The 14,052-nt window shown below is 34.6% G+C and overlaps 1 long non-coding RNA gene across 1 annotated transcript; it reads left to right on the forward strand.

The window, feature by feature from the left end:
• Positions 1 to 244: 244 nt before the first annotated feature.
• LOC149782729 (uncharacterized) lies at positions 245 to 6,639 on the forward strand. Its single transcript, XR_016414615.1, has 3 exons — positions 245 to 312; positions 1,797 to 2,050; positions 4,250 to 6,639. It is a non-coding gene; the product is annotated as an uncharacterized LOC149782729 (long non-coding RNA).
• Positions 6,640 to 14,052: the final 7,413 nt, after the last annotated feature.

Genomic DNA, 14,052 nt, shown 5'->3' on the forward strand with positions numbered 1-14,052 from the left:
TGCTGAAATTACTTAAAATAGAATTGTTTTCCTTTTATCATTCTAAGCTCTTATCAAGCGTTCTTTTAATATGTCGACAGGTTTTTCATGCCAGTGAGATGTGCATGTAACTGGATTGGCATGGTGATGATGATGATGATGATGGCCTATAACGTATGACTCACTCGTTGTATACGCAACGGGATAAAAATAGGTACGAAATACTTAAATATAGCTCAGGACTTCAATGTTGTGTTCAAAACATTGTGAGAAAACTGTCACACTAGTAGCATAATATAATTCGGTATCATATAGTGTGCATTTAACGTTCAGGTACATACTTGATATAATGTCAGGGAATATATTAAGCTAAAACTTGTATTTTACATATATGTAGATGTGAAATTTGATTCAAGCCCATTGCATCTAAGGCATGTTTTAAAACTGAAAGGTTCGTGACCTTCGTATGCAAACATATTTGGCAGGTAGTCCATGAAGGAATCTATCCATCCACACGTCCATGCTCCCACCAATCCACACCTATACTTACCAACCTATCTTCTTACCTACATAGGTTATTTACTGGACTGATTACATGGATGGGTCATACAATGGGGTGGGGGTAGAAGCCGTCGCGATACCGACCTACCCCCTCAAAAAAAGAGAAAGGTATCAAAACAAAAGTTGAGATTTTTAAATTATTCCATGGAAACACTTAAATGTTATTGGCTTTTGGAGCTTTGCCCCCCCCCCCCGTTCCACCCCCACCTCCACCCCCACTGGGAATCCCGTCCTACAGATTCCGTACCTAAGTTGCTAACGCCCTTTAAAGATACTTCCGGGTCATCCACTGCGTTGATATATTTCATAAAGATAGGTTGCTAGTTTGTTTGATGATAAGGTTCATCGATGGTTTGGATTAGTTTTGTGTTTGACAGCACAGCAACACGATTAGGTTATTTAGTGCAGAGTCTATATTGTCTGTCCTAATGAGGACTCCATCAAACTGCCGAGTCCAGATCAGGATTATGCGATTGTAGATCTGGGGACCGCTCCGGTGGCTTAGTGGTTAGAACGTCCGCCTCGAATGGTGAAGCTCGCGGTTTCGAACCCCGGACGAGTCATACAAAAACTAAAACAAATGGTGCTAGCAGCTGTCTCGCTTGCCTAGGTTGGCGTTAAGACTAGTCGGCCTGGTATCAGGATAATGTGACTTGGTGGGACATTATGCTACTTTGTCTGCGGCATAGTGCACCAGTGCAAGACATCACTATATGCTGTCACAATGCAGACATCGGAGCGATATGACTGAAAAATTGTTAAATCTACGTCAAAAATCCAACGCACACACAGAGAGACAGATCTGGGTCCATGACGTTTGTTGTTGGATCTGAAACGCGCGACTATGGACGCTATAATCAACTATAATGGTACTCATCCCGTTTACTTGTTCCCTTTGCTGATGATATGAGTGTATTGACAGCATACACTGAATGCCATATGCATTTACGTGTAGGGTAGGACTTCCTTACCGTGTTGTGACTATTAATATTCTACTGCGTTTACGTGTTATAATGTCTGGTAGAACTTAGATACTGTATTTTGACTATTAACATTCTACTGCGTTTATGTGTTATAATGTCTGGTAGAACTTCATTACCGTTTTTTGACTATTAACATTCTGTTGCGTTTACGGTTGATAATGTCTGGTCTAACTTCATTACCGCATTTCGTTATTAACATTATATTGCTTTTACGTGTTATCATGTCTAGTAGAACTTCATTACTGTATCTGATTAATAAAATTTTCATTTCAGGACACAAACATGACAAGGATGATTGAAGAACACGCTGCCTCTTTGTTGTACATAGCTGTGTTCATTTTAGGCAGCCTTCTGGCAGTTTTTGTTGCTAAAGTGCGCGTCTGGAAACTAAGATTTCATAAAAGATTCGAGAAAGATCACAGGCAAGCAGTTAGCGATATCTAAGAGGAAGGAATGGCTACTACAGGTTCCGAAATCGAATCTCTTGGGCATACTCTTCCAGAGGCGGTGACAGTTTCAATTTAACGGTATGATCACACGAATACGACGTATACATTTTATGTTTAATGATTTATATTTAATTAATTGAATATTTTGCACTGATGTTTTGGAATAATGTTCCAGGCGTTATATCCCACTTACGAAATAAATGTTATATTTTAGCATAACCCAATCTTCGCTAGCTAAGGTTCCGATAAGTCTATCTACACCTGGCATAACGAGCAGACATTTCTGTTATTTGGGTCTGTGAATTTCATTGGATGCGGCGGCAAGCCACCGCATTTAATTAAAATTAAGTTGTTAAAATTTTAACATTGTTCCTATGTAATCGAGACAAGGGGAGCACGCAACTTGAATGGACTAATAAATAAGCAATTTTCCAGTGCCGGTCCGTGTTTGCACAAGTGCCTTTCACTCAAATGCATCTGTAATGGCTTCCCTCTGGTACAGTCATACTTTCTATGTTAAACTTAAAAAAGTATCTGTTTTAGATCAATTGCCCCCACCGTTTTCGGCCGATGTACAAATGCATCACGATATGGATTAGTTGGCATTAAATACTAAGGGATGCAACTCATCAAATCCAACAGATGTCGCTAGAACAAGCACCAATATCTCTGTTCAGTCTGCCAGGGTGTAGATAGGGTTATCGGAACCTTGGCTAGCGAAGATGAAATAACCCATAAACGTGCAAAGATTATTATATTCGCGGATTTAGGCTTTAAATTGTCGTTCATGCCGTCTTGAATAACACTTTCATCAGATTTAATGATAGACAAAAATATATTATTGTCTCGCATGTGAATAGAGATTGCTTTAGTCCTTCGTGTGACCGGTTTACCATAGCAAAATTCCATCAGAAAATCAGATCTTTGCGTCTGACGCGAGGCATTGTCGGGTATCTGACGCACAATTTTGATCCCGAGTGTCCAATTTTCCAATCCTACACTACATAAGGAAGGATTCTTTCCTGACATTTCTGAATGAAAAACGTGGGTCGAAGTAAGCATGCTTTGTGGTGAATACTTATGTAGTTTTCAAACAGCAAAAACATCAGTTAAACATTTTCTTACCTCAAAATATAGCGTCAAAGGTTATGCTTAAACTGAAAAATTAAATATACACTTTGAAATACCTTTTAAACACATTTTAGTTTTCAGTTAGCAGTGGTTGAATGGTTTAATGTAGTAGTCCTCGATTCAACTTTGAGACTAAAACAAATAATGTAGTAGTCCTCGATTCAACCTGGAGACTAAAACAAATAATATAATAGTCCTCGATTCAACTTTGAGACTAAAAACAAATAATAATGCAGTCCTCGATAAAACTTTGATCCAAAGTTGATATGCCTTCAGAATAATGTTGCAAATGTGAATTCGTAACAACTTACAGAGTTATAACAGCGGTTTCTCGACACTGAATTTGACTAAAGAAGACACGAGTACATCCTAGTCGATCCGTGCGAAACAGCCCGTCTGCAGGACGCTTAACAGCTACTCGTTGTAGTACATAAATGTATTGCAATCAATGTTTATCTTGATTATTGTGAAAGATTGTCCAAGTGATGACGAAAGTCTGGACGTGTTGCGACTGTTTGTGCACTATGCTCGCAGTAGGAGATCAAAGTAGTTCACTTATCAGTTTCAAGGATATAGTGATGAATGAAAATCAGAAAATGTGTCAGTCTTGCGATTCACATGTTGCTTATATTTATCTGTAATGTGTATATTATGTAAGGTTGCTATCTTGCAAGAAAAAGCATTTATGTGAAATATATTTTATTTAGATATAAAATTTTTTAAAAAGTCAGAAACAATTATATATATATATATATATATATATATATATATATATATATATATATATATATATATATATATATATATATATATATAATGATACTCATTGTATTAGGTATAATAGATTTTTGAAAAAACACAAAATAAATCAAAGGAAAGGGAACATTAATGTAGTTTTATTTGTTCTGAGAGAAAACAAACGATGAAGGTATTCGTAATTTCATCTTGATAATCATTTAGTTAATATTATTTCATGTATAATTAATTCCGTTGGGTCAGTATCATTTTTCGTTTATTCATCTCCTTTAAATTTATTGAGTATGTCTTCGATAATCTTAGCGGGGTTGTCAGAATTAAAATGTTGTTTACTTATAGTGGTAATGGCCAGAGAAACGTGGATTAAATTTAATATTTGTTATCTTCCAGTTTTGAAGAGGAATTCATAACATCTGAGAGTTCTGGAATAAAGCAAACAACAATTATGGTGAATGGCATTCTTTGATATCAATGCTAATTATGTCTGGAAAAGGAAATAAGATATGTGGATTCTTGAAACTATTTGCAACTAAACGACAATGTACAGATGTTAAAATACCCCTTTTCATTTTTAATCACATCACGTTACCAAATGTTATATATTTTTTATGAAATATATCGTTATTAGTATAGAGACAAATTAGAAAATCTCAAATTTGTTTCCCGAAGTATATTCTCCAAGTTAGCAAAATACTTCGAAAGCTGCTGTATTAAGAGAATTAGATGGCAAAAATGTGTTAAGTTTTGCAAATTCATGTCATTAAATGATAACAGTTTGGATGAATATCGTATTGCAAATACCTGTTATAAAATGTTATAAATTAGGACGAATCTCATAATCCAAATTCATGTCATTTAATGGTAACAGATAGGATGAAAATCGTAAGGTAAATGCCTGTTATAAAATGGTAACAGTCTGGATGTGGTAAATCAGTTCAGTTAACAAAGCCAGTCTTGCTCCATGTATTCTTAATGAATGTTGTTGTACATATACGTTGTATAGATACCATGATTTTCTACATATACGACTTATACATACAACAACTTTCATTCAGAATAAGCGAAGGCCACATGTCCATACATTCAAAACAACACAGCTAGATTAACGATTACATGGAGTACGGTGGTCTAGTGGATAGAGCATCCGCCAAGGATGCGGTAGGTTGTTGGTTCGAACCACGGTCGAGTCATAACAAAGACATTTTAAAATGGTACTAACAGCTGCCTCGCTAGGCGCTCAGCATTAAGCGATTAGTGTTAGGACTGGTCGGCCTGGTGTCAGGATAATTTAACTGGGTGGGACATCATGCTATATGTCTGCGGCATGATCCCTCAGTGCTATACATTACTTTAACCTGCCACACCGCAGATATCGTAGCGATATGACTGTAAAATTATTAAATCTACGTTAAAAGAGATCTTAACCACAAACCACATGGAGCAAGGCTGGCTTTGTTAACTGAATTGATTTATCACAAACCAGTCATAATAGTTTTATTGGCAATATTATTAATGAGAGACTATATGACACCATCTAGTCAGTTTTATATACTTAATCAGCCTAAAATATTTTTTTATTATTTCAAACTAACTATTTCTTTTATAAAATTGTTATTCTATTCATGTTTAAACTTTTAAATATTTCCCATAAAATCGAAAACCAAAGAGCCAAGTAAAAAATCGGTTGTTTAGTCTTTACATTGTCAATCACAATTAGATTCTCATTCAAAATCTTTCGTGAATAATTTGATTTTGCAAATAATTTTGTTATGCTGTCTTGTTCTCATCAGCGTCTTTGCAGATACATTGTGCTACTAGCATTTTCTATTGTTCTTCCACATACTGCATTACTCGTAAGATTGGAAAGAATGGCCTCATGGTAAATTTTCCATTGTTTATCTTTATACTGCCCTAATGGTAAGATTGAAAAGAAAGGCCTCATAGTAAATTTTCCATTGTTTATCAACACGCTGCCTTAATCGTAAGACTGAAAAGAATGGCCAGATGGTACATTTTCCGTTGTTTACCTGTAAGCCTTAATTCTAAGACTGACAAGAATGGCAACGTGCTAAATTTTCCATTGTTGATATACTGCTTTACTCGTAAGAATGAAGTGAATGGCCACGTGATAAATTTTCTATTGTTTATCTATATACTGCCTTAATCGTAAGACCGAAAAGAATGGTCTCATGGTTAATTTTCTATTGTTTATCTATATGCTGCCTAATTGTAAGACTGAAAAGAATGGCCTGATGGTAAATTGTATTATACAGTATATTGTTTATCTATCTCCTGTCTTATTTCTAAGACTGAAAAGAAAGGTCACATTGTAAATTTTCCCTTGTTTGTCTATATAATGCCTTAACGGTAAGATTGAATCAAATAACGACGTGGTAAATTGTCCATTGCTTGTCTTGATAATGCCTTAAACGTAAGAGTAAAATAAATGGCCACGCGGTAAATTTTCCATTGTTTCTCCATACAATGCCTTAAACGTAAGACTGAAATGAATGGCCACGTGATACATTTTCCACTGTTTTTCTATTAACTGCCTTAAACGTAAGACGGAAATGAATGGCCACGCGGTAACTATTCCATAATTTGTCTATATACTGCATTAATCGTAAGACTGAAAATAATGTCCAGACGGTAATTTTATATTCTTTATCTTTATGTCGCCTTAATTCTAAGACTGACAAGAGTGGCCACGTGGTAAATTTTCCATTGTTTATCTATATACTGCTTTAATCGTAAGACTGAAATGAATGGTTATATTGTAACTTTTCCATTGTTTGTCTAGATACTAGCTTAAACGTAAGAGTGAAATAAATGGCAAAGTGGTAAATTTTCCATTGTTTGTCTATATAATGCCTTAAACTTAAGACTGAAATGAATGGCCACGTGGTAAATATTCCATTGTTTGTCTGCATACTGCCTTAATCGTAAGACTGGAAAGAATGACCTCATGGTAAATTTTCCATTGTTTATCTATTTAATGCCTTAAATGTAAGACTGAAACGAATGGCCACGTGGTAAATTTTCCATTATTTATCTATATACTGCCTTAAACGTAAGACAGAAAATAATGGCCACGTGGTAATTTTTCCATTGTTTCTGTATATATTGCCTTAAACGTAAGATTGCAATGAATGGCCACAAGGTAAATTTTCCAGTGTTTGTCTATATACTACCTTAATCTTAAAACTAAAAAGAATGGCCTCATGATAAATTTAACATTCTTTATCTATGTACTGCCTTAAACGTAAGATTGAAATGAATGGCCACGTGTTAAAATTTCAATTGTTTGGCTATATACTGCCTTAAACGTAAGATTGAAATGAATGGCTTCATGATAAATTTTCCATTGTTTATCTATATAATGTCTTAAATGTAAGACTGAAAAGAATGGCCTCATGCTAAATTTGCCACTGTCTTTCTGTACACTACCTTGATTGTAAGACTGAAAAAATGGCAACGTGGCAAATTTTCCATTGTTTTTCTATATGCACTATTTTACATAAGATTGAATATAATAGCCACATTTAATCAACTTTCAATTTGATGCTATGTTTTATGAACCGTTTTAATCAGGATATTTCGTTAAAGTTTTACATGCGGCGTAATTTTATTACTTTTCATAATTTATTTTATACATAATTTAAATATGATCTACTTTTTCTTTATCATCAAATTCGAATTTTGTTGATTTTTCACTATTAAGTAATCAATTTCTAAAACTCCAAAACATTTATATACCACCTATTTTTAGTGTTTTCTCAAGTAAACGCGTATCAATATTTGTCCACAGTTTTAATTTTTAACTGATATATTTTAATCTGCATTTTCATGAGAAAGATTTTAATGAAATGTAATTGGCAGTTTCTAAATAGTTGGAACCTGCCAGCTAAAATAAAATACATTTGTTACTAAATAACGTCACGCAATTTGCAACGATTTTACATTTAATGTTTCCAAATTTATTTATATGTGACAGATCGTTGATGGCTTATGTTTAATGTAATCTTCCTTTGTCATATTTACTGTGTATTAAAATTGCCTAACTAGTCCATTTGTTTCATATGTTGTTTCGCCCAAGATTTTAATAAAATGTTATAATTCGAATTTGGATGAATTGACCGCGTTTTCTACAACTTGATTGGATGTAAACGATAACGTGTTACTGATCTGGAAATTTTTACACACGATAAATGTTGCGGACTACTTTGGTTCCTTGTCTCCAGCTCATTTTATGTGAAGTTGTATGTATATCAACACCTTACATGACAATAATAACAAAACCCGCACCTACACACCCCTGTAAGTTCCCATCAAAATTTACAACCTTCAGATTCAAATCGCCCATTAGAAGTTAAAACAATGCAATTGCACAGGCCTTCCTGCATTCCAATACTCTCTCTTTTGCAAAAGAAGGCATATGGCAGGCTTTAGAAGCCAATATTCAGAATTTGTTGCATTTCGCTTCGATAACATGTTCCAGGAGCTATCAAATGTCAGTTTCATTTGACGAGAAGAGGATCTCACTAAAATATACACGAGTTGGCCTTTGAAAGATCGAAAAGCGGACAAAGCAAGAACAACAAAATAAAAAACAACACCTAGTTTAAATAGCATCAGCCATTTCTTGAAATTTAAAAAAAAAATATCATAACAAGCTCCTTATATAACTGTCATGACCCACTCTAATGCTCTACCATATATTACTACATGAAAATGGACTACACCTGACTACTGAAAGAAAACTTCGAGCTACCTAAAAGTGAAATCTGCTAGTATGATGACAGAAGGAAAGGAAATTGGAATTATAAGGATTTGATGATCATGGTTGGGTATTTATCGATGTGTCAATTCATGTTGAAGGGTTCTATATCACTCATGGGTGATTCGGCCAATCATATACTTATTTAAAGTTTAAAGGGACACAGGAGCTTCTCAAACTCTTTTATTATCAGCTACTTTGCCTTTTTCTGAGAACAATGATTTTTTTACCCATTGAGTGCACTCATTTAATACTAGGCAATGATCTAGGTGAAAATAAGATTGTGATTAACACACTTGCAACTGACAAGCAATGTTTGGATCACAAGGCTGATCGTATTGAAAAAGAAATTCCTGATTAATACCCAGGTTGTGCAGTTATTAGAGCTGTATCAAAGAAAGATCTTGAGAATGATGTTGATCAAGAAGTATTCCTTTAGCTGACACATGTATTGGTCGGATTTTTGATGAGGTCATTTTCACTTTTTGTTTGGATCAATTAAAGAATAGTGATCACAGTGATCCTCTTTCAACTACTCATTCTCTTTATTCTTATCAGAGTGACAAACGACAATCACTTGTCATCAAACAGGAAAAGAATCATGCGATCTCATGTTTGCTTCAAAAGGCCATTAGTGAAACACAAGCCATAGAAGAACCTGTTTGTTATTTCGTTGAAAATTGGATTCTCATATGAAAATGTAGACACCTGAGGTATCCGCGGGTGACGAGTGGTCATTGAACTATCAAATTGTAATTCCAAAACCGTAAAAACAGGAAATTGTTAGTCTAGCCCATACACTCCTGTGGCTGATCTTTTAGGGATTAATAAGTCTGATCACAAGATTTTGAATAACTTCTATCAGCCAAAAATTAAAAGTGATGTTTGTAAATACTGCAGATCTTATCACACATGTCAAATGGAAGGAAACCCCAATTAGAAGATACATCAGGCTCATCTGCAAACTATTCCTGCATTTGACCAACCATTTAGCAGAATACTGGTAGATTGTATCGGTCCCTTACCTAAGACTAAGTCAGGTAACCAATATTTGTTGACCATAATATGTGAGTCAACAAGATTCCCACAGGCAAATCCTATGAGTAATTTTGAAACGAAATCGTTAGTCAAAGCTTTGATAAAGTGTTTTACTCAATTTGGCCTTCCTACATCTGTCCAATATGATCAAGGGCCAAATTTTATGTCTGGAATATTCCAGCAAGTTATGTACGAAATAGGCATCCAACAATTCAAGTCTTCTGCCTATCACCCTGAGAATAGAGGAGATTTAAAACGATTTCATCAAACTTTGAAAAATATGATTCGGTCATATTGTTTTGATACAGGTAATTGGGAAGACGGTGTTCATTTACTATTGTTTTCTGTTAGGGGATCAGTTTAACAAAATATTAAGGATTCAGTCCCATTGAACTAGTTTTTGTGCGTGGACCGTTAAATTTGTTAAAAGAGAAACTTCTTTCTAATGAAGATGCCGAGATTAATCTCTTCTCGATTATGTTTCCAATTAAAGTATAAGTTGTCAAAGGATTCTGAGGTCGCATAAACTACACTGCACTGTACTCAGTCAAATATGAACTTAAGGTATGATACAAATATAAAGGAAAGGAGTTTTAAGCCTGGTGATAGAGTTCTGGCTCTCTTACCCGTACCACAAAATTCTCTTCATGATAAATATTATGGTCCTTACACAGTTGAAAAAAAGTACATGACTTAAATTAAATCATAAATACTCCTGGGAGGCCCAAAACAAAAACAAATTTACCATATAAATATGTCAAAGGAGTATGTTGATAGCGATAGCCAGGTTAAGCATGCAATTCATTTAGTTGTACCTGTCCAACACACTAAGGATAAAAGCGATAGAATGCAATCGGAATCAGTTTACTTTGGAGTAACAAATCTTCGGAATTCAGGAAGTTTTAATAATCTGACCAGAAACTTTCACATCTGCAGCAACAAGAAAAGAATGAACTAAAGCAGTGATTACTTGAATATGAGCACTTATTTCCAGAAGTTCATACAAGAACAAATCAAATCTACCATGACATTGAAATTGTAAAATTCACACCTGTGAAAGAAAACCCGTACATGATGAATCCATTCAAGCAGGAATGTTTGAAAAACGAAATTCAGTATTTGCTAGAGAATGATTTGATAGAAACGAGTAAAAGTGACTGGAGTTCCCGATGTATAATTGTTCCTAAAACAGATAATACTTTCCGCTGCACATTGATTATAGAAAGGTGAAATGTTGGACTAAAATAGATTCATTTCCATTACGAGGAATCGATGACTGCATCGATAAAATTGGATATGCAAAGTATGTCAACAAATTTGACCTTCTGAAAGGATTTTGACAAATTACATTGACGGAAAGGGCAAAGGAAATTTCGGCATGCGTGACTCCAGATGGACTTTATCAATATAAAGTAATGCCTTTTGTGATGAAAGGTTCCCCTAGTACTTTTCAACGTTTAATGAAGATTGATTACATCTGGTCTAGATAATTGTGATGTTTACAGTGATGTTTTCATCATCTACAACGACAACTGTACAGATCATTTAGCGACAATTCGGAAATTCTTTGCCAGATTTAATGTTTCAAATTTGACAATTTATTTATCGAAAAGTGAGTTTTGTTTTGCTTGTGATACGTTTCTATGACATGTCGTGGGAATAGGACAAGTTAAACCTATAGATACTAAGTGGAAGACTATCTCTGAATTCCCTGTGCCTATCAGTAAACGGCAGCTGATGTGTTTTTTGAGTATGGCTGGATACTCTCGGAAATTTTTGTTCCACTTTTCCATCATTGCTGAGTTCCTGACAAATTTACTGAGCTAAGAATCCCCAAGTTTCATTGGTCTTAAAAATGTCAGGAGGCTTTTGATAAGTTAAAGACCATACTTAAGAGTGCACCAGTTCTTTCAGCTCCAAATTTCAATCATTTAAATTGCCTGATCATGCAAGTGATGTTGGGGTTGGAACAGTATTGATTAAAGAAGTCAAAAATAGCGTAGATCATCCAGTGTGCTATTGTGTAAAGAAATTAAATAAGCAGCAGAGAAATTATTCCACAATCGAGAAGGAGTGTTTGGCTTTGGTATTAGCATTACAACACTTTGAAATATACATTAGTTCAGCTCTTTCTCCGATTATTTTGATCATTAAACAATAATTCTATTTAAAGTTAGATCTACTATGTAACTGTTGAAATGTTTGTCCACTTGGTATTTGCAACACTATAAAGATAGAAATATTGTAATTAATAATATACCAGAGCAGCTGGGAGGGCGGAAAGACCAATATGGGGAACTGTCCAATCTTGAAAATAAACCATACAAAAAAGTGGTGAAAAAAATCAATTTCTATGTGCCTATTTCTGAAAATGGATCTTACTTCGAAATCAAAAAATGACGCCAAAACCACTGCGTTTAACGTTGTCGATCGCTTACTATCTGGACAATTATTTTAGGTCTCGTCTATCCTGCTGCTGTTTCTTTAACCAAAACTTTTATCAAGACCTACACGATATCGTAATCGAGGATCATGTAAATGTATTGTTATAAATCCGTGTGGGGTACATTGTATTTATGACAAATATTTCAAATCTAATCATATCCATTTACACTGAACACCAAGTCTGACGAATGTTTCGCAGAGTATGTGTATCAATTCCATTAAACACAACTAAAATATTTCAGTTATCTCTGATCCCTTTAGGTATTTGTGTATATCGCTGAATAACATAAATCACATCCGTCCTTTTGTGCCTGCAACGAGAAAATATCAGAGTTGGATTTGGTTGTTTTTCCAGTATTATATTATCATATAATACGAGATTATTAATAAATTCATCGAGGTCACACTCAGATGGGGCCTAGTCAATATCGGTTATAAAATCAATAATGTCATCACATTTCTCATCGAATAATTTTGCATTTTCATTAAAATCTTTAAGCACATAGTAGCATCTCCGATCATCAACAGATTGTGCCACTCAATATAATTGATCCCATATAAGCCATCTCATTATCCGATTATGCAACAATTGCGTCATCCCATATCGAGATGGACCTATGATAATTGCTCTGATAAAATTTGGTAGCGCTGGATGATATTTGGCAGACACTTCATTTCGTGTCGCTGAAAGATCAATGATATCCATGTTGTACAAATATAATAAATAATATGAATTTATATTGTGTTCCTTGAAGAACAACCACATTCACAAGTGGATTAACAACAATAATAACAACAAATAAAAGGCGTGCACTTACAGACAAGTGTGTAAAATTTGGTACAAAATAATAAAATTTATCTCTCTGACAGGGTTCAAAGTGTCTGGTGGTGATATTGCTGCTTCACTGGGAAAATTACCAGGATCTCTATGGGCTAAGTATCCAGAAGAAAAACATATTCCTGAATATAATTATTGTGGTCCTGGAACCCGACTAGATATATGACTTGGCGAGCGAGATGAACCAAACCTGGAGAATATTTAATATGTGCTGTTGATCAACCATGTCAAGTTCATGATGTAGCGTATTAAGATCAAAATCTACAACAACGATATATTGCAGATATCAAGTTTATTCATTCGTTAAATTCCATAAAAAATAAATCTCTTGGAGAAAAACTTGCTAGCTTCCTAATACGATCTGCGATTAAAGTTAAGCTAGTGCTAGGTCCCGGTAATTAATCAATAGAATATTATAATGGAATCGATTTATTATATTATAATAGGATTTTGTGAAGGTGAGATGCTGATGCAGCAAATGTCACATGTTTTGTTGCTGCAAATTGGTTAGCAAGAGATGCAATATGGCAACTTTAGCTACCACCACCTAACTAGATTCAGTACACACATTTTGATGTTAGCACTCTCAGTGAGATTCATCAAGCAGGTATTTTATTTTTACCACAAGATACCATCAAAATTAGTGTACGTCAATTACGCACACACAAATACGCGTTAACTTTCGTTGATGTTGCAAGTAGATATAAAGAAGCAGAACCACTATCAACTAAAACAACATCTGAAGTTGCACCTGCTTTTGAACGAATATATCAACGAGGATCTGGACCACAAGGTGGTCTACAATGGCCACAGTTGTTACAGGTTGATCCTGGCAAGGAATTTATGGTGCATTATCATCTCTGAACACTTGCTGAGCGATTGTTTGGACATCAGTATGCGAAGAAAATATTTTAGAAAGACATGATATCTCGTGAATGAGTTGTAAGACTACCAAGTTTGATAGCTGCGTTAAATAATGAAATTACTCGTGCAATTTCTATGAAACCCATTAATGCGATCACAATATGCTAATAAAACGAAAAGACTTTTCAAAACCAGTACTAGGTAATGTAAATTTAAGATATTTATATGAAC

This window comes from Sinohyriopsis cumingii, chromosome 15, assembly GCF_028554795.1.
Source record: "Sinohyriopsis cumingii isolate HCF-2022 chromosome 15, ASM2855479v2, whole genome shotgun sequence".
NCBI lineage: Eukaryota > Metazoa > Mollusca > Bivalvia > Unionida > Unionidae > Sinohyriopsis > Sinohyriopsis cumingii.